Raw genomic sequence first — 20634 nt, forward strand, 5'->3', positions numbered from 1 at the left:
ATGATGGTATAAATACAGAGACTTGCCCAATCCGTACACCACTGTACAGTTAATGATTGAGAAAACTAGGACTGAATTTCCCAGAAATTTAGAATGTTTTAGGGTGATTTGTTTTCTTGGTTCTTGCAGGGAAGTCTAGGACTAATTGCACAATCCAGAAATACAAATGTTCAGGAATGGCAATAAGAAGCACATTTTCATGCCAAGTGATAGTGGTTTGAAATTCCCTTCCATAAATGTTAATGGTAAAACTACGATTGATGGACTTCTGTTATTCAAAGGTATGGAGGCACATTGAGCGTGTGTGTGTGTGTGTGTGTGTGTGTCTTTATTAGACTATGAATAACTGAAGAGGCTGGAAATTTAAATGACCTGCTCCTGTCTGAATCAGTTTGCTGTCAGGAACACTCCTGACACCTTACATCATTACATCCCAGTTCAAAGGGATGAATAAGGGCTCTAGTGATCTTAATAGATCTGTCTAATTCAGTCTTTAGGATGCTTGTGTTGGATGGCTGTCTTGGACTGTAATGAGTAAAGAATCCCTGTTTGAGATTGTTCTGAATGGAATGTTAAAGAGCACACACGATGAACTGTGTAGTGTTTTTCTATTTCAAGCCTCCTTCTATCCGAACACATTCCGGAGCAAACACGTTCAGCGTGGCATTCGATGAAATCTGGGAGGAAGAGGGATGTTTCTGGCAGCTGCCATGTAGGCAGCGTCAGGTGGTAGTCTGCTTCAATGGCACAGCCTGGGATTCCTTTGGATGGGTTGCCATAGCAGTGGCTTTGGAAATGAGGTGGCTTCAGCCCAGAATCCAGTGGCGCAGGATTCTTTTGGGAGGCTTTTGTAATGTCCTCCTTCCCAGAATCAGCGACGAGAATGGCCCTTGAGGCAGCTTCTGTGAACTCCTGCAGCCTGAGATTCCAATGGCCTGATGTGGATGCCCTGCTTTGATGGGCGCTTCTGGCCTGGAATTCCAGTGGCACAGCATGGTGGTCTCACAGTGGTGCCATCTTTTCCCAAAACCAGGAGCTGGGTATTGAACTAAGAAGGACTTTTTCTCAATTTTTAAAAGTTCTATTTTTCCCTATCTGTACCTTTCCGCTATGAATGTAGGTGCAATGGTATGGTGACTTAAACACATTTCACTGTATTTTTTTTAAATACAAGCCACAGTTATTGACTATTCTAGGCTATTCATTTGAAGTTGATTCGGTGTTCCTAAAAATTAGTGAGCAAGAAAAAATCTGACAAGTATTTTATCCTGGCATTGAAAAATAGAAAGATGTAAGTTCGTAATCAGGAAACATATAAATACTTAATTGAACCAGTAATTGGATGCTAGCAAAAAGTTATAAAAGTTCCTGGTTTAAAAATGGTTCTGATAGTTATTCCTAAAGTTAAATTTGGCCACCTGCAGTTTTGCGCTTGTGTAATACATCACTTCTAATTCATGAGGTATTGCAATATTTATAATGAGTCTATTTTTAAATGCAGTCGGTTCTTTTTTGACAGTACATGCTGCTCTATTGGTGATTACTGCAGTCTTTTGTTGGAAATGGAATGAACAAGAAATGAATGGGAGATAATACGAGGAGTCAAAGAAAAGAGAAAAATGAAGCATTGAGGAGGAATCAGGATTTGAAAACATAATTTGGGTTAATTTACATTGGCAAAGCTCAGTTGGTAACACGCTGACCTTAGTAAACTAACTGTAGGTTCAGTCTTTAGGCCCAAGCACTCAAGTACAGAGAGAGAGAGAGAGAGAGAGAGAGAGAGGCAGAGAGTTATATAGAAGCCCATCCATGTACAATTAATGTTCTTGCAAGTGTTGCCTTTTAGGTAAGGAAATTCACCCAAGTTCCAGCTGCCAATGTATAGCAGAAGCTCCTAGAAAACTATTTGAAGAGAAGACTTCAGATTTGGCCACTTGGCTCCTCAAATAGTTTTCTAGGAGCTTCTGCTATACATTGGCAGCTGGAACTTGGGTGAATTGGCTGGTGAAAAATACGCAGGCATGTAATTTTTCTTTAATAATAAAGAAAATAGATCCATTGGCAAATCATTCATTGATGTATGATACAGAAAAACTGCAATATTTGCCTGCATAATGTAAAAGTGACCACACTTCAAAAAATTTCTTTTTGAAGCAGCACGGTATTCTTGGAAACAAAAACACAAGTTGCTAGAAAGACTCAGAGATAATGGGAACTGCAGATGCTGGAGAATCCAAGATAATAAAGTGTGAAGCTGGATGAGCACAGCAGGCCCAGCAGCATCTCAGGAGCACAAAAGCTGACATTTCGGGCCTAGACCCTTCATCAGACAGGGGGATGGGGTGAGGGTTCTGGAATAAATAGGGAGAGAGGGGGAGGCGGACCGAAGATGGAGAGAAAAGAAGATAGGTGGAGAGGAGAGTATAGGCGGGGAGGGGATAGGTCAGTCCAGGGAAGACGGACAGGTCAAGGAGGTGGGATGGGGTTAGTAGGTAGGAAATGGAGGTGAGGCTTGGGGTGGGAGGAAGGGATGGGTGAGAGGAAAAACATGTTAGGGAGGCAGAGACAGGCTGGACTGGTTTTGGGATGCAGTGGGTGGAGGGGAAGAGCTGGGCTGGTTGTGTGGTGCAGTGGGGGGAGGGGAAGAACTGGGCTGGTTTTGGGATGCGGTGGGGGAAGGGGGGATTTTGAAGCTGGTGAAGTCCACATTGATACCATTGGGCTACAGGGTTCCCAAGCGGAATATGAGTTGCTGTTCCTGCAACCTTCGGGTGGCATCATTGTGGCCCTGCAGGAGGCCCATGATGGACATGTCATCTAAAGAATGGGAGGGGGAGTGGAAATGGTTTGCGACTGGGAGGTGCAGTTGTTTATTGCGAACCAAGCGGAGGTGTTCTGCAAAGCGGTCCCCAAGCCTCCGCTTGGTTTCCCCAATGTAGAGGAAGCCACACCGGGTACAGTGGACGCAGTATACCACATTGGCAGATGTGCAGGTGAACATCTGCTTAATATGGAAGGTCATCTTGGGGCCTGGGATAGGGGTGAGGGAGGAGGTGTGGGGGCAAGTGTAGCATTTCCTGCGGTTGCAGGGGAAGGTTCCGGGTGTGGTGGGTTTGGAGGGCAGTGTGGAGCGAACAAGGGAGTCACAGAGAGAGTAGTCTCTCCGGAAAGCAGACAAGGCTGGGGATGGAAAAATAGCTTGGGTGGTGGGGTCGGATTGTAGATGGCGCAAGTGTCGGAGGATGATGCGTTATATCCAGAGGTTAGTGGGGTGGTGTGTGAGAACGAGGGGAATCCTCTTTGGGCGGTTGTGGCGGGGGCGGGGTGTGAGGGATGTGTTGTGGGAAATGCGGGAGACGTGGTCAAGGGTGTTCTCAACCACTGTGGGGGGGGAAAGTTGCGGTCCTTGAAGAACTTGGACATCTGCGATATGCGGGAGTGGAATGCCTCATCGTGGGAGCAGATGCGGCGGAGGCGGAGGAATTGGGAATGGGGATGGAATTTTTGCAGGAGGGTGGGTGGGAGGAGGTGTATTCTAGGTAGCTGTGGGAGTCGGTGGGCTTGAAATGGACATCAATTTCTAGCTGGTTGCCTGAGATGGAGACTGAGAGGTCCGGAAAGGTGAGGGATGTGCTGGAGATGGCCCAGGTGAACTGAAGGTTGGGGTGGAAGGTGTTGGTGAAGTGGATGAACTGTTCGAGCTCTTCTGGGGAGCAAGAGGCGGCGCCGATACAGTCATCAATGTAACGGAGGAAGAAAGACTCAGCAAAGTCTCAGCAGGTTTGTGGAGAAAATATCAGAGTTAACAATTCAGGCTGAGTGACCCTCCCTCAGATTGATTGGCACTGATTTACAGCATCCTCAACTCTTTCAGTTTGGACGTGATTAGGAGCTATGTCATGCATTAATCATCCAAGCCTCATCTGTTTTTTTTTCATTTTTTGGACAAAAATCATAGAATCCCCACAGTGTGGGGACAGGCCATTCAGCCCAACAAGTCCACACAGACCTTTCCAAAGAGCATCCTATCCAGGCCCAATACCCTCCCCGATCCCTGCATTTCCCATGGCTAATATATCTGTAGATATATTATGCACACTAGGGGACAATTTAGCATGGCCAATCCACCTAACCTGCCCATCTTTGGACTGTGGGAGAAAACAGGACCACCCAGAGGAAACGCACGCAGACATGGGGAGAACGTGCAATCTCCACACAGACAGTTGCCTGAGGCTGGAATTGAACCCTGGTTCATGGTGTTGTGAGGCAGCAGTGCTAACCACTGAGCCACCGTGCTGCCCTAATTGCCCCTTCACTTACCGAGTCCAAGTCCTCTTGAAGTCTCCTTGTACATTGCTCACAACTTGCATTCCCACCCAGTGGGGGACCATCAGTAGCCGGAAGACTACAAGTGCAAGCACAAAAAAAACAGAGGTGAAGGGGATTTTAACTTAAGTATGGGAGATTTGGAGTGCCTATTGATCACAGTATATCAGGCACAAAGGAACATTTGTGGGACTGTTGTCCAAACTTTTTTTGTCTTCAATGAGAGTAACATCACGAAGTGTTGAGGTATTTTCAGTGCTGTGCTGTTGAGTGAGACAAGCTTCTTCCCATTATTGTTGGATCATAAAACCTCACAGTTGGGCGTCACTTATTGTCATGTATTCCTAAAGAAATCCGGGGAAGCAAACAAAACAAACGTGGAGTCTGTGATTCCATTTTTAACGCAGCTTAATACCCCAAATATCAAACTTGTTCAAAACAGGTATGCTTGTGTTTTATCCAGCTGGAGCAATTTTCTACATTTCATTCACACTTATAAACAGAAGGATGTTAAACACATCGAGTTTGGTCACTTTGGAGTGGATTCCTGCCTGTAATGTGGAATATGGATGTATTTTGACAATGCTTATACTGCCTGTTGTGTAACTGAAAATTATAAGAAAAGAGGCTACAATTGCTACAATATGAGGGGCATTGGCAAGACCACATCTTGAGTACGGTGCACAGTCTTGGTTTCCTAATGTAAGGAAGGATGTGCAGGGGTCCCAGTTTATGAACATCAGACATATAAATGCTTGCACTCATGGATGCAATCCTACACAGGGGTATAATTTTAGAGATCTGAATTAGAACTTTCCCTGTACGTACAAATGGCTGCTTTCCATTGTCCTGCATTGTGTTCCATCTTACAAACAAATTGACTTGAGTACATATGCCAGAATATAACCGATTCACCAACCTGGGGACTGCCTGTGTGTACCTTGGAAGTGGTGAACCAGTGTTCAGTGGGTTGATTCCTACAATGAGCAGTTTATCCAGTGATGACAAATCCAGTAGATTGAGCCCATGCTCTTTGGATCAAAAAGGATGAAAAAATTGAAAAGTGTCCGATTCTGAGGGGACTTGACAAGAAAGATGCTGAAAGACTGTCTCCCTTGGCTGAAATCTGTTTAGCCTTGGTGTAAATGGCCAATCACTTGGGACAGAGATGATGAGAAATGGCTTCCCTCAGAGGGTTCTGAAGCTTTGAAGTTCTCTATTCTGAGGGCTGTAGATATTTGGTTGTTGAATGTATTCAAGACCAGAAATTGTTTCACATTTCAGAGGAATTTGTGGCTATAAAAAATTGTAGAGAAGGTGGAACTGAGCTTAAACATCAACTTATCATTGCATTGAGTGAGAGAGCAGGGTGGAGGGGTGCTACTGTGTAATCTCACTTTTATTTCCGATGTTTTTATCTCCAATGTCGTAGCTGTTTGGAGGTGAAGGTCAAGTGTGAGATCTTTGGGGACAGCCAACATTTGATGGCACAGGCCAATTTGGATCTGGCCGTAAACTGAATTCAGCTGCTATTTTAAACTGTATTGTGCCTGTACTTTGATATACCTGGAATTTTTGGGTTGTTTACTGTTGCTGCTTTCCCATAACATTTCAAGCTGGGATACAAGAACCAGCAAAGTTGCAAGGAATTTCTATCACTGAGTAAGCCATCTGGACCAACTAACACACCATAGTGTTTTTGCTCCACATGAAACCTTCTCCCATCCTGTGTTACCTATCCCTTTCTTTTAGCGTATCTTTGTTATTCAGCTGAAATGACATTATAAATAATTGGTAATTAGTCTAAGATAGCCCTAATTGAATCCTAACTCTTGTTCTTAATTTTGCCGTGTATAACCTGGTATAAATTCATTAAAAACTATCATGAAATTTAATGCTGAACATATTTACACCGCTTACCAACTGTGCTACCATACATTATATACAGGATCGGATGGCAATTGCGAAGTGATCAGTTTTCATCAAGAGTGCAGAAAGTTTCTACAGTGACCACCAGTGTGAGACTGAATCCATGGGGATTTTCTCAGAGTGTCCCATTCAAATTTCACTGGATAATAGGGGTTTCTGGCTGAAGTTCTCATTTTTAATTGAGCACAGCTTTATGGTTAAGTAAAACATACAGAAAGGTGGGGAGCAGACTAGAGTTGGGAGGAATGTAAGAGATTCTCTGCATACAGGCTGGAATGTTGGGAGTTTCAGAACTCATACGTTAAGAGAATAAGGTAGCACTAAAGGAGGCCATTAAGCCCATTGGGCTTGTACCAGCTAAATGTAAACTTGATTATCATTGTATGGTGACAAGACAACATAGATGGGATCATAGAGTCATGCAGTCATACAACATGGAAACAGACCCTTCAGTCCAACCAGTCAATGCTGACCATAATCCCAAACTAAACTAGTCCCAGCTGCCTGTGTTTGTCCCACATCCCTCCAAACATCTCTTGTTCATGTACTTATCTAAATGTCCTTTAAACTTAACTGTCCCCGCATCCATTCACTTCCTCCGTAAGTTTATTCCATACATGAACCACTCTCTGTGTAAAAAAAATTGCCTTTCCTGTCTTTTCTGGGATCTGGGTGTGCAGGTCCACAGATCATTGAAGCTGGCAGCACAGGTAGATAAGGTGGTGAAAAAGGCCAATGGCATCCTTGCCTTCATTGGAAGGGGCATTGAGTATAAAGATAGACAAGTTATTGCTGCAGATCTATACAATTATAGTGAGACCACACTTGGAATGCTTTGTACAGGTCTGGTTACCACACTACCAGAAGGATGTGGATGATTTGGAGAGGTTACAGAAAAGGTTCACCTGGATGATGCCTAGTATGGGGGATTTAGCTATGATGCAAGGTTGGGTAGACTGAGTTTGTTTCCCCTGGAATGCAGGAGCTTGAGGGGTGACCTGATGGATGTTTATAAGATTGTGAAAGGCATGGATAGAGTGGAAAGTATGAGGCTTTTTCTGAGAGTGGAGGAGTCAATTACGAAGGGACACAGGTTCAAGGTGCTGGGGTGGGGCAGTTTAAAAAAGATGTGTGAGGCATGTTTTTCCCACAAAGGGTGTTGAGTGCCAGGAACGTGCTGCCAGGGGATGTGGTGGATGCAGACACAATGGCAACATTGAAGAAGCACCTGGATGAATAAAAGAATAGGTAGGGAATAGAGGGACAAAGATCCTGTAAGTGAAGACAGTTTTAGTATGGAAGGACAGAAGGTGTCGGTGCAGGCTTTGAGGGCTGAAGGGCCTAGCACCGTGCTATACTGTTCTTTGTTCTTCTTAAAATCTTTCTTCTCTCACTTTAAAATGTGCTGCCCAGTTTTGAAATCTTCCACCCTAGCTTACACTTTAAGTGTGAACATTGGAATTTGTAATGGAAAAGATCAGGATGTTGGTTTCTTGATATAAGACCATAAGACATAGGTGGAAGTAAGGCCATTTGAGTCCACTCCGCCATTTAAATCATGGCTGATGGACATTTCAACACCACTTCCCTGCACTCTCCCCGTAGCCCTTGATTCCTTCTGAGATCAAGAATTTGTCGATCTCTGCCTTGAAGGCATCCAACGTCCTGGCCTCCACTGCACTCTGCGGCAATGAATTCCACAGGCCCACCACTCTCTGGCTGAAGAAATGTCTCCTCATTATATCTTACTTTGCAGTTGATTAAAATGTCCATGATTAATATTGAACTTTGGGATGTCAAAAAACTTCATCCTCACTGGTACTCGCTGTGGAGTCTCGGGTTTCCCTAAATTTGCAAAATTGTCAGAAGGTTGTGTACGCAAGTTTCAGTACAAAGAGGGGCTGTTGTGGTGTAGAGCGAGTCGTCCCTCTTTCTGGGTCAGAGTCTGGGTTTAAGTTCCACCTTCCCCAGATGTGTATGTGCCTGGAAAGGCTGATTTATAAACCCAGTGGAAGAAGGGGTGGGCGCCGATCAAGTGGGCTGAGGTGCTTTGTAAATCAACGTAAATTCTGGACAATTTCTGCCCTTAGTGGGACCCACCATTGGGTGCTAGTTGTTGGTTGTCGCAGTTTGGGCTGATCTCCAGGCTCAAGGAAAGGGTGTAGTTACTCTGCAAGATGGATTTCCTTTTTAAATATTCCTTCCTCTGGCTGTAATGACATTCGGGCGATTTCAGGACTCTTCAACCCCGCAGAGGTAGACAGGGGCTGTGTGTGTTAATAAAAATGAACACGAAACAAAAAAAAAGATTATGAATTGTAACCTCCACACTTTAAAGCTCCCAGCCAGTGATATCGTTTCAATAATGTAATGTAAAATTTTTTTAAAAACTGCTGTCATCAGGAACTCATCCCGGAGGATTTAATTGGGATTATTGTAGTGTTTCTTTTTTAATCGTGATTAACCGAGGAAGGATTAACATTGGTTTGTCTGTAAGGAGCCCTGCTTACTGTTCAGGGGAGAGGGTGTGTTAGTGTTAGGAGCGACCCAGAGGAGCTCCAAACCTGATGTGGACAGAGAGGAGAGAAGCGACCGGAGGACAAAAATCCTATTCCTCTTGTAATTCACAACCGCGGATAGAAAGGTATGTGAAGGATTACTGAGGGATCGATTTAATAGATTTGATTTTTATCTTTTCAAAAGCAAATGTAAATGTTTTATGCATTTATTGCTGCAGGCTTGCGCTATTTTGCCGAATTAATTTTTTAATGCAAAATGCAGTGCGCAAATTCGAGAATGCCTTTGCATCGATTTTAGAAATGTATTTGCATCTTTAGTCGTGTTTCTTTTGTCGCTGGAAGGACTGGGCGCTGCAAAGAGGGAGCTGCCTTTCATGTTTTTTTTGCGGCTCTCGTTTTCTGTAGCACGCCTTTTTCTAAGGGCATCCACCTTCGATGTTTGCAAATGGGTTTATAACAGGAGCCCAACCTGTCAGAAAGGTGAACGGAATTTTTTTTGAGGTTTGAGTTGGGGGCGGTGGGAAATGCCGGTGATTTACGCACAATGATTGGAGAAACCGTTCTGTATGGAGATAAACAGTTTTCTAAGAGATTAAAAAGCCCCTTTTTGTAAAATGCTAAACCGTCCTATGTTAGCTGGTCACTGTCGCAATAATGTGAGTCTGAATTCGTTCAATGTGGCTCGCGAAAACATGGAACTGTAGTTTTGGGCTTTTTATTATTATTTAATTTATAAAGGTTTTTTTTCCTGAGTATGTTGCACTCTGCTTCCAGTAAGTGTTCACTGTTGGGCAGTCATGCAATCAGTTAATCACTCAGAGATCTGTTTTAAATCAATATTCTTACTGAAGAGTTTATCTCCTTGTTTCCTGCCACTCCCATCCCGTGAAGTGTCTGATCACACGCACGCCGGGCTGGTGAGGACTGGTTCACTAATGTATTCATTAAGTGTTACACGGGCCCATCCATTACTGTTCACTGACTTTTTCCTCAATCTGCTGTCACTTACACTGGTGCAGTTCTAGGCAGTCCGCTGGTAAAGGGTGACCCATACGATAAAACAGTGGACTGTTTGACACATGACACTGAGATCGGTGGATCATTGGGTGGAATGCTGACTGCTGCAAATTGAACAGTCTACTGGCTTCAATCCCAGGTCCGTGGTGATTTAGCTGATTCCAGTTGTGCCTCTGCAGGTATCTCAGGAGACAAAAGCAGGTATCACCTTCCTTGTTGTGCCCACTACTCGGTGTCTCATGCTGGAAGTGGCTTCGTGCCTGACGAGCAGGCTTTGAGCTCTTCCTCGAAATCCATACACTTCAATATTGACAGTCCAGGCTCAAACGTGAAGGTTAGTTACTTGGGCAGAATGTTAGGGAGCTGCTAACACTTCCGGACTGCTTCCTGCTCACGAGGAACCCAACTTCAGGAGCCATTGAGGGAAGCAGTTAGAAATTAGCCCAGTTTTTTTTTGTTGGGAAATAAATTTGCTTCACTTGCTTCTGGAAAGGCAGAGGATATGCAGTGGCACTAAGTGCAGGAGAGAGGGTGCAGAGGAAATTTTGCCAGGGTGCTCCTTGAGATGGAGGGTCTAAATTGCCAGGATAGATTGGATAAGCTGGGATTGTTTCCCCTAAATCAGTGAAGGTTGAGAGAAGAGCTGATAGAAGATTGAGGGATCATATATAGAGTGGATAGGAAGACACCTTTTCAACTAGTAGAGGGGTCAGTAACCAGGGCTCGTGGATTTAAGCTGAGAGGTGGAAGGTTCAGAGGATGGATGAGGAAAATGTTTTTCACCCAGAGACTGAAACTCACTTTCTAAAAGGGTGTTTGAATCAGAAACTCTAGTTACACTTAAGCTGTGTTTAAATATTCACTTGTGTTATGACAGCTTCCACGGCTGAAAGGTAAGAGCTGGAGAATGTGATTTAATGTCATCAGATCTTTGTCTGAGGTGAGCATGATGGTCAATTGCCTTCCTTCTGTGCTGCAAATATCTGAGGGCAATTTAAGAGGAAAAAAAGTGTTGCATCACAACTTTGTTTGAGTAGGAAGTACTCCCACCTCTTAAGTCAAAGGATGAGGTTCAAGATCCACCCCAGAGAGAATTTATTTGGCACTTCATTAAGTTCTGAAAAAATTCTGTGCTGCCTATCTGATAAAATCTTCAAACAGGGCCTCATTTTAACCCTCAGGTGAATGTAACATAGAATCATAGAATCCCTACAGTGTGGAAACTGGCCCTTTGGCCCAACACTGACCATCAGAGCACCTGACCCAGACCCATCCCCCACCTAATCTATACATCCCTCAACACTACAGGCAATTTGGCATAGCCAACCCACCTAGCCTCCACATCTTTGGACTGTGGGAGGAAACTGGAGCAGGTGGAGGAAACTCTCACAGACCCAGGGAGAATGTGCAAACTCCACATAGACAGACACCCAAGGGTGGAATCAAACCCAGGTCCCTGGCACAGTGAGGCAGCAGTGCTAACCACTGAGCCACCGTGCCGCCAAAGTTCTTCCAGGGTCATTTACAACCTTAATTTCTCAACCACCTCATAAAATTACAATACCTAGTCGTCTATTTAATTACTGCTCGTGGGAACTTAATGTGTGCAAATTCACTGTCGAGTTTCCAACATTGCACCATTGGCTACAATTCAGAAGTGCTTTGTGGGCCATAGAACGCATTGGGACATAGTAAAAGAATTTCTATGAATGAAGTTCTTCTATAATGTCACACATGAGGCCTATATTCAAAGAGACCCAAGGAGGATGTCGAGGAAGTTCACAAACTCAAGGTATCTCTGCCCTCCTGGGCCAGGTCTGTCAGTGCTTCAGGTGCTGTCAAGAATTCTGTGTTCTGTGGGTTGAATTCTACATTCTATAGTCTTCCAATTTTTCCTGACTTTTTAAAGATGTTATCTCAGTGCATTTTGCCATCAGAGGAGCCTTTGAATGAAAGAGAATGGACGAATGTGAGAGTTGTTCCTCCTGTTGTCTGGTGTGGGATTGGTGTTGACTGGATAGACCTATTTTGGGGAAGAACTAAAGGCCATCTGAGAGAGAACAAGGTGTCTAGATAGCAGTCAACTGCTAACACTGAGAAAAGGCTGTCCATTCTAATCCAGTCAGACATCAATGTCTGATGAATCTCATGTCCCTTTGACTTCATTAGCTGAACAGCAGTTATTTTTCTTCTTCATACAATTCAGTTCCACTGATAAAGGAAAGCCCTTAGCAACAGCTCAGGAAATATTTACTGAACAATTATCTCCTTGCACAACATTGAGCTGCTGTAAGTTTACACGGTGAGGCAGTTACAGAAATGAGGAATATTTAAATTTAGTGAACAGATGAAGAGCTAGTCAGGAAGGTTATCAAATTTGGAGTTATTGTGGGAGTTGACATCTCAACAGTGATTAGAAATCCCTTAGATCTTGTATGCTAATTTGTAAAGTTAAGGAGAAGATAGTAACAGTGCCTCTGGAAAGGGAGTAGCAACACTGCCTTAAGAAAGAACTAGCTGTGTTCAGAAAGGTTACCTGGCATCACTTGTATTAAACGTAGATTTGGAGAATTTTATTTGAGGGTTGAGTGTTTGGAGAATACTCCCCAGAGAACAGAAAAGGTGGGGGTCTTTGAATACTCTTAAGGTAGAGATAGATATTTTTTGATTCCCTTCCTAGTCAAGAAGACCTTATCTCGCCTGTTTGTCAAGAATCTCTTTGGGATAGGTGGGAATGTGGATTTGAGGCTGATCTTATTGAAAGGGAGAACAGACATGATGAGACGAATGAACTATTCCTGCTCCTCATTTGTTTGTACGACACAAAACAGCAAGAGGCCATCAAAGGTCTGTAGAAGACCACGCCACTTACTGCTGCATGCTGCTTTAACATGGTACATCAGGCATTATGGAGGAACAGAATGGGATAGACTTTCTCCTGTGTAATGTTATCTTGACAATGATCTGGTGGCTCAGATCTTCAGGTCAGTTGTAGGCCCAGCCTGATTTTTACTCATGATTTTGATACCACACTATCAGCTGCTTGGTGAAAATGAAAGTCCCTTTCAGTCCCCCACCAAGTCTTTATAGCCAAAATTTGGATCAAATGTTTAATCGGAGAAAAGGATTGTGGAAACATTGGTTGGCTCATTTTAAATATGAAAAAGCTTACACACATGCAGTGTTTCTGTATAACGCTTAACACATGAATATATTGAGAAGTTGATTGAAACGATTGTGTCATTCACCAGTTGATTTTTTTTTGGAAATTGCTGATGGATTTGCCAGGGTAGTGAAATGTAAAGGAATCTATACATTGTTTAAAATGCTGTTTGTTTTAAATCATTTGAAATTTATAGGACCTAAGGTAAGGTTTTAATCTTAATAAATGCATAAATAATATATATTCACGAAATACACTTTAGATTTGACAATAGCATTGTCTGCTGGACTGTTTAATTTTAAATACCTTCAATCAAATTTGTGGTACTTTGACAAGTCTCTGAATTGCAGGTGCATGGTAGACTTGGACCAGTTTATGTTCTTGTGCTGTTTGGATAGCCAGACATGCAGTGTGCTGTGCAAGTATGTCTTTGATTGGCAAACTGTCCCCACGATTTGCATTACTGTCCCGTAACAAATTATCAGCTCCTCAAATGGATCACTTGCCAAATCACACCCTCGTGTTGCCTTTGCCTAGTTTATGTACCCTTTCGGAGTACACACTCTTCATCCAGTACCTCCATCTTGCTACTTTTTCAGCACTGAGAAGGCGATTCAACACATGGCTGCTTAAAATAATGGAATGTCTTTTAACATATTTGCTGATGTATTATGTTTGCAGCTTTTAACTTTGTTGGACAAAATCTCGAATCTCTTACACGCTCTCACTGTCTCAGTGTTGAGTCCCCGTTTACCCTGGATCACACAAGCTGCCACGTCAGCTATGGCCGTATCCTGAGAAAAACCAGAGCCCAACACTTTCACAATCCCTCGTCCTACAAGACCTTTGGATTCCCTTGGGAATAGTTTAAAGTCAGAAGCTATGGTAGAACTGTTCTCAATGGTACCAATGTTTGCTATTGGTCCTTCACAATGACGGGTCAGTCACAGATTTCCACATCATTGAGTAAAGTTTCATGCAGCTTCTGACATGTAATCCATCAGGATTTTTCTTGTGCAGAAGGGAAAAGGAATTTACTGCATGTTACCAAATGTAAAATTTCTAGTTATCCCTCAGTATTTCAGCAATGACATCATTAATTGATGTGGATTTAGTTGGGGGAGGTAGATTGATCAAAATAACTTGTGGGGCTCCTTGCTACTCTTCAAATCTCTTCAAGGGGTAGCTCTGCAGCGGTGGTCTGTCTTGACATCAGCACTACTTTGGAGCACAGAAGCGATTGTACTGTGTAAGGTGGGCTTTGATGTGTTTTTCATTTGTGAATAAAAATTCCTGATGGCATAATGCCACAGAATTACTCAAACTTATAAATTATAATCCAATTTGAAAAAAGTTATTCTAATCCTTTACCTTCTCCAGGATGAGGCCTGGAATGAAAATAGCACAGATATCAAAAGAAGATCAATTTTAATTGGTTCAGGATACGTTTATCTTGGTTATAAAAATGCACTTAATCGAAGTGTTTCTGTTTGTTGCAAGCATTTAAATGAGTGCGAGTTATTGATTGAAGCTGATGTACTTTTGGGCAGATGCACCCGGCATGGAGTTAAACTTCCAAATACACAATTCAGACAAGATAGGTGAACAAATTTAAAAGTAAGAGATTCAGCATTGCCCTGACACTGGACTCTTCCGTAATTGCCTGCTAGTCTCTAAAAAGAGAACCGTGATTAACAAGGATAACAGGAACTGCAGATGCTGGAGAATCCAGGATAACAAGGTGTGGAGCTGGATGAACACAGCAGGCCAAGCAGCATCAGAGGAGCAGGAAAGCTGGCATTATTGCGACATTCGTGCACATTTTATTCTTTCATGAGATATGGACATTTATTACCTGTCCCTAATGGGCCTTGAATAGAAGGGCTTGCTAGGCCACTTCAGAGTGAACCAAGTTGATGTGGGTCTGGAGTTACGTGGAGGTCAAACAGGAAGTGGCAGATTTCCCTCCTCAAAAGCCCTTTGTGAACCAGCAGGACAACATTCAGTGATCAATTTACAAAAGTCATTGATCGTTATCATGGTCACCATAGCTGAGAGTAGCTTCCAATTCCAGATGTATTGATTGGATTAAAATACCACCAGCTACTGTGTTGCGATTTGAGCCCGTGTCCCCAGAGCATTAGTTTGAGCGTCGGGATTACTAGCCCAAGTGACATTACCTATCTCTTGTGTATATAAATATACAAAGTTTTATATACATATACAATACAGAGAATCAACAGCACAGGAAGAGGCTACCAAGCCTACTTGTCCACATTGACATTGACTTTACTGCTTCCCACACATCCCCCGGAAAACTGTGTGTGTGTATGCGTGCACGTGGTCAATGCATGTTCACAGACTACATCAAATGAAGGAAGTTGCAATATATTTCTTGGCAGCATCAGTTTAAAACCAGGTTTACCGAGTGCAGATTAGGAACTAGATGGAGGGTCATTTCCCCAATCCATATGCATTTATTCCTTGTGAAATTAATCCAATGGACCTGATAGGTCTACCCATGCCTAAATACGCAATTACTTCACGTTGTTAGAGACAAAAATAAACTGCAAATGATGGAATCCAAGGTACACAAACAGGAGGCTGGAAGAACACAGCAAGCCAGGCAGCATCTGGAGGAAAGGAACAGCCAATGTTTTGGGTATTACCTTTCTTCCATCCTAAAGAAGAATAATACCAAAACATTGACTGCTCCTTTCTTCCAGATGCTGCCTGGCCTGCTGTGTTCTTCCAGCTTCCTGTTTTTCTACCTTACTTTGGTGCTTTTGCTGCCAAGGAGCAATCATTGGGAATTGTTTAGTTACTTCTTTAAATTGACTTGCTCCTTTAAAAAGCATTAAATCATCATATGCCTTTCTTGGAACTTCCATGTACTATGTGCCAATCCCAGGTATAAGATAATTAGGGTCCTATTTCGTGGACTTCCGCCAATAAAATTGGCGATTGGAAGAAGTGCAAGGATGACCCATGATGAGATGTTGAGTGATTTCTCTGGCCACCTTCTTCTCTGTGGGGAAGTACACTGCCTCAGCATAACAGATTTCCCTGTCAGCAAAGATGAGCCATTTATCGAGTCCTTGCAAAATTACTTATTTGTTTTCACTCTTCCTCTTCTCCATGACCTCTGTTTGTACACATCAGTCATCCAGAAAGTGATTTTGTTCTAGTCCAAAACCATGGTTCAGATCAGTGACACGGCTATCCATAAATTCAGTTAGAGCCATGGAGTCAGACCCTTTGATCCAACCCGTCCACACCAACCAGACATCCCAATCTGACCTAGTCCCATTTGTCAGCATTTGGCCCACTTGCTTTCTAAATCCGTCCTATTCATATACCCATCCAAAAGCCTTCTAAATATTATAATTTTGACTAGGCAATAAGCCTAGTCAGACTGTCCCAATAATTCAAACTCCTGTAGTCCCGGCAACGACATTCTAAATCTTTTCTGTGCCTTCTCGAATTTAACAACATCCTTCCTACAGAAGGGGGACCAGAATTGTAAACAACTTCTAAACTCAATGTTGCGACTAATCAAGGCAAGCAAACCAAATGCAGCCTTTACCAACCTGCCTGCCTGTGACTTAACTTTCAATGAAATATGCACCTGCACTCCTAGGGGTCTTTGTCCACCAACACTTCCCAGGATCTTGCCATTGAGTGTATAAGCTCTGCCCTGATTTGCTTTACCAAAATCCAGCGCCTCACTTTTATCTAACTTAAACTCCATCTGCTACTCCCCAGTCCATTGGTCCATCTGATCCAGATCCCATTGTACTCAGGTAATCTTCTCCACTGCCCACTACACTACCTATTTTGGTGTCATCAGTAAACTTACTAACCATTCCTCCCATACTCATATCCAAATCATTTATATAAATTACAAAGAGCTGGGGACCCAGCACCGATCCTTGTGGCACACCGCTGGTCACTGGCCTTCAGTCCAAAAAGCACCCCTCTACGACCACTCTGTCTCCTACCTCCAAACTAATTTTTTTATCCAGTTGGTTAGCCCGCCTAGAATCCCAGGTGATCTAACCTTACTAATCAGTAGCCATGTGGGACCTCGTCGAAAGCTTTGCTCAAGTCCATACGGACAATGCCTACCACTTTGCCTTCATCAGTCTTCCTTGTCACCTCTTCAAAAACTCAGTCAAGTTAGTGAGATACTATTTCCAACTTTTGCCAATACTGTACCATAGACATCAATTCTTTTCAAAAGTTTCAATTTTGAAAATTAATTTATGGGATGTAGCTGCCACTTGAATAGGCCAACAAAGAACAAAGAAGAGTACAGCACAGGAACAGGCCCTTCGGCCCTCCAAGCCGGCGACATTTATAGCCCATCCTTAACCACCTTTAAGAAGGTGTTGGTGAACTTCTTCGGTCTGCTGCAGGTCTTGCTGCAACAGTGAGTTTAATTCCTACATAGCAACTGGACCAATTAACAAGTTCACAATTAAATGCCAGTCTCATTAATAATCATAAAACTACGGGACTGTTGAAAAAAACCAACCAGTCATTCAGGGGAAAGAAATCTCCAATTCTTTCTTGGTCCGCCCAGCTTATTATTTGAGATCCACAGGTAAGCAGTTGACTTTTATCAATATCAAACTGCAATAGAAAACCTTTGTGGGTTTGCTTTCACTTCACAACATGGACTAATGTTCACCTTGGTGGCTCATTACCACCACCTTCACAAGAGCAATTGGAAGTGAGAATTAAATGTTGAACTTGTGTTCGTGTTCTGAGAATGGATTTTGAAAAAAAAAATGCTTCCAGTTCTTAATGCCTGAGGACAGAACTGATTTAGTGTTGACAAAAACAGAAAATGCTGAAAAAAAACTCAGCAGGTCTGACAGTATCTTTGGAGAGGAAGCAGAGACAATGTTTCAGTTCTGAAGAAGAGTCACTGAACCCAAAACATTAATTCTGTTTTCTATCCACAGATGCTGCCAGATCTGCTGAGATTTTCCAGCATCAGCAGTTCTTTCAGGTTTTTTTTTGTTTACTGTTTTAGTGTTCTTGCCCACTCACGATCTTTGCCAGGCGGCCTATGGCAGTAGGAATGAAATTAGTGAGAAGCATTAATTTGCATCAGGAAAAGAAATAGTAAACTCTCAGGAAGGAATCATCAGTACTTACAGGAGCTGCTATCTCTGAGGAAGTGACTGTCTTTGTCAATTGCTTTCACAACTCAGTTGCTGGCCAGGGTTCCTTTCCTAAGGGAGCCTCTTAATCATCACTGGGGAGCAACATCACTCTTGTTTCGTTCATGTTTACAAATTCCCCAGTAGGGAACTGCAACTGTATATATTAAGAAACCTAATTGGAGGTACATTGTAAGATGTAGATGTAGTTGGCTGGAATCGAGCTGAGGCTGCATGTGACTATTCTTTGTGAGAGGAATAGAAAATGATAGGGAGTTTGAGCATTTTGGGGCTTGGGAAAGAATGAGTTGACACAGAAGGCAAGCTTTTTCAGATGTTCCTTAAATGGTCATCTCGTGCTCACCTATCACCAAAGGACATCAATCCCACAGGCAGTGGGAGCAAGGTCAACTGCAGTGACTATTTAAAAAAGCAGACTGGGAGTACTGCGGCAGAAAATCAAGAAAATAGATGAATGAAGTGAGGCACATGATTGATCATAAAGTACATTTGCACAAGGAAGGCTTTTAGGCCCTCTTGGTCTCACTCTAATGCACCAAATTTGCTGCCTTCTCATCTAATGAAACAAGTTCTCGTCTCACCTGTCCTTCCTGACCACTGGCTTCCAGCTATTCCTCCTGACAACTGTCTAACCATGACTTCTTTAATGAATTCTGTACCTGCAATGTCTTGAACAAATGAGTCATGGTAATGGATTTTTTTTGAGAAAGAACTAATCTGACTAAAACCAAACCAAATGAGAGGCTTAGAAAAAGTTGCTAGAAGTCACCTGATGATACAGCAACAAGCTGTATCAGTGTAGTGCCTGGACTGTTGAAAACCAGGATTTTGTTTATTCATTTGTGGGGAGTGGGTATTTTTAGGCCAGCATCCCTCCATTGCCCTCGAGAAGGTGGTCTTCTTGAACTGCTGCAAATCTTAGCACGTAGGGACATCCACAGTGCTTTTTGGCAGGATGCTTCAGGTTTTTTGACCCAGTGAGAGTGTAGGAACAGTGATGCAATTCTAAATAAGGATGGTATATGACTTGGAGAGAAGCATGCAGGCGGTAATGCTATGCATCTGCAGACCTCATTCTTGGTGGTAGAGGCCACACATATGGAAAGTGCTGTTAATGGTGCGTGGGTGAGTCACTGCAGATGATGTATCCTGTTAGCACTGAGCATTATTGTTGATTTGTGGTGGGTGGAGCTTCGCTCTGGATGGTGTCAAATGTTTTGAGCGTTTTTGGGGCTGTACCAATTCAGGAAACTGGGCAATATTCCGTCACAATCCTTATTTATACCTTCCAGATGGTAGACAGGCACTGGGAAGACAGGAGATGTTTACTGAGGATATTGATAGTGGGAGATTCAGCGATCCAAATACCATTGAATGTCAAGGGATACTTGTTAGAAATGTCTCTTATTAGACATGCTTGTGTGACAGGAATGTTACTTCTCACTTATAAGCTAAAGCTTGGATGATGTTCAGCTATTGATGGATTATGGGTATCGATTGCTTCAGTATCTGGCAAGCAAATGGAGGTGTAAGAATTCTAGCTTTTCAGAGCAACAACAGATGACTTGAACTGTTAAGAGAATCAACATAATTAGCAACCTGGCGTTGCTGATCCTCAAAGTTAATGTGTCACTGTTTTGAGCTGTATAAAGAAACCTGCCTAAGAACAGCCAGCGTGCAAAACTCCAAGGAGAAGGTTTTAAGAACTATCCTTAAAGCGGAATTTTTACCAGAGGAGGACAAAGTGAAAATGTAGACAAAAGTTATACACTGTTCTGTTTGAAGTGAAATTGCAGGTACGACAGAACCAGTAAAGAAAGCATCTGCTCTCTTTCCAAAGACCTGCTGTCCTTTGTACGAAGGAAGAGCAAGCATCCAACTGCAGAAGCCATCATAGCTGCTTGGTCTGACTTCAAGTGTTGACTTCTTTGCTTCAGCAACAAGGAAGTTGAGCAAAGGCCCCTGACCATACACCACAGAGATTTATTGGGATTTTCATTTTATCGGATCTTTTCAACTTATTTTAATCCTGACTTCAGTAATTTCTTGTCAACAATCTTATCTCATTTTCATAGCACCGGTGCAGGTCCTTCAGCCTACCATGCCTGTGCTGACCATGATGCCATTTTAAACCAGTCCCATCTGCCTGCACGTGGTCTGTATCCCTCTGTTTCCTGTCTGAAGGTAAGGTGCAAAATAATAAAAGTTCAGAGATCTCTAAGTTTAATCCCTGATCAGTGCTGAATTAGATGAGGTACACAAGGCAGTAATAAAACTCCTCTAAAATTCTAATTACAATTTGGTCACTTATTTTGAACAAGAACATATGTGGATCTTTGCCATGTTCTTGGTGAAGAACCTTTTCAGTTCAGAATAGGAAGGTTGCTGACAGCCGTAGATTCTTTCTTTTTGTACTTTAGCCGTAACTTGTAATAAACTGACCTTTAACCTGTTTAAGCAAAATGCTTGATTGCGGGTCTGCTATAGC

The 20634-nt window shown here is 42.8% G+C and overlaps 1 protein-coding gene across 3 annotated transcripts in view; it reads left to right on the plus strand.

Annotated features, from left to right (window-relative positions):
• abcg4a (ATP-binding cassette, sub-family G (WHITE), member 4a) overlaps window positions 1-20634 on the plus strand; it is a 150464-nt gene that overhangs the window by 12274 nt on the left and 117556 nt on the right. For 2 of the 3 annotated variants that reach the window (XM_048562134.2, XM_048562135.2), the window contains exon 1: window positions 8400-8899. The exons of the other annotated variant lie outside the window; for it this stretch is intronic. The gene's annotated coding sequence lies outside the window, so the exon portion shown is untranslated. Of the gene's footprint in view, window positions 1-8399; window positions 8900-20634 lie in introns of those variants that run through there. 3 annotated transcript variants of the gene reach the window in all.

The sequence above is a fragment of the Stegostoma tigrinum genome, chromosome 32 (assembly GCF_030684315.1).
Source record: "Stegostoma tigrinum isolate sSteTig4 chromosome 32, sSteTig4.hap1, whole genome shotgun sequence".
In the NCBI taxonomy this organism is placed as follows: Eukaryota; Metazoa; Chordata; class Chondrichthyes; order Orectolobiformes; family Stegostomatidae; genus Stegostoma; species Stegostoma tigrinum.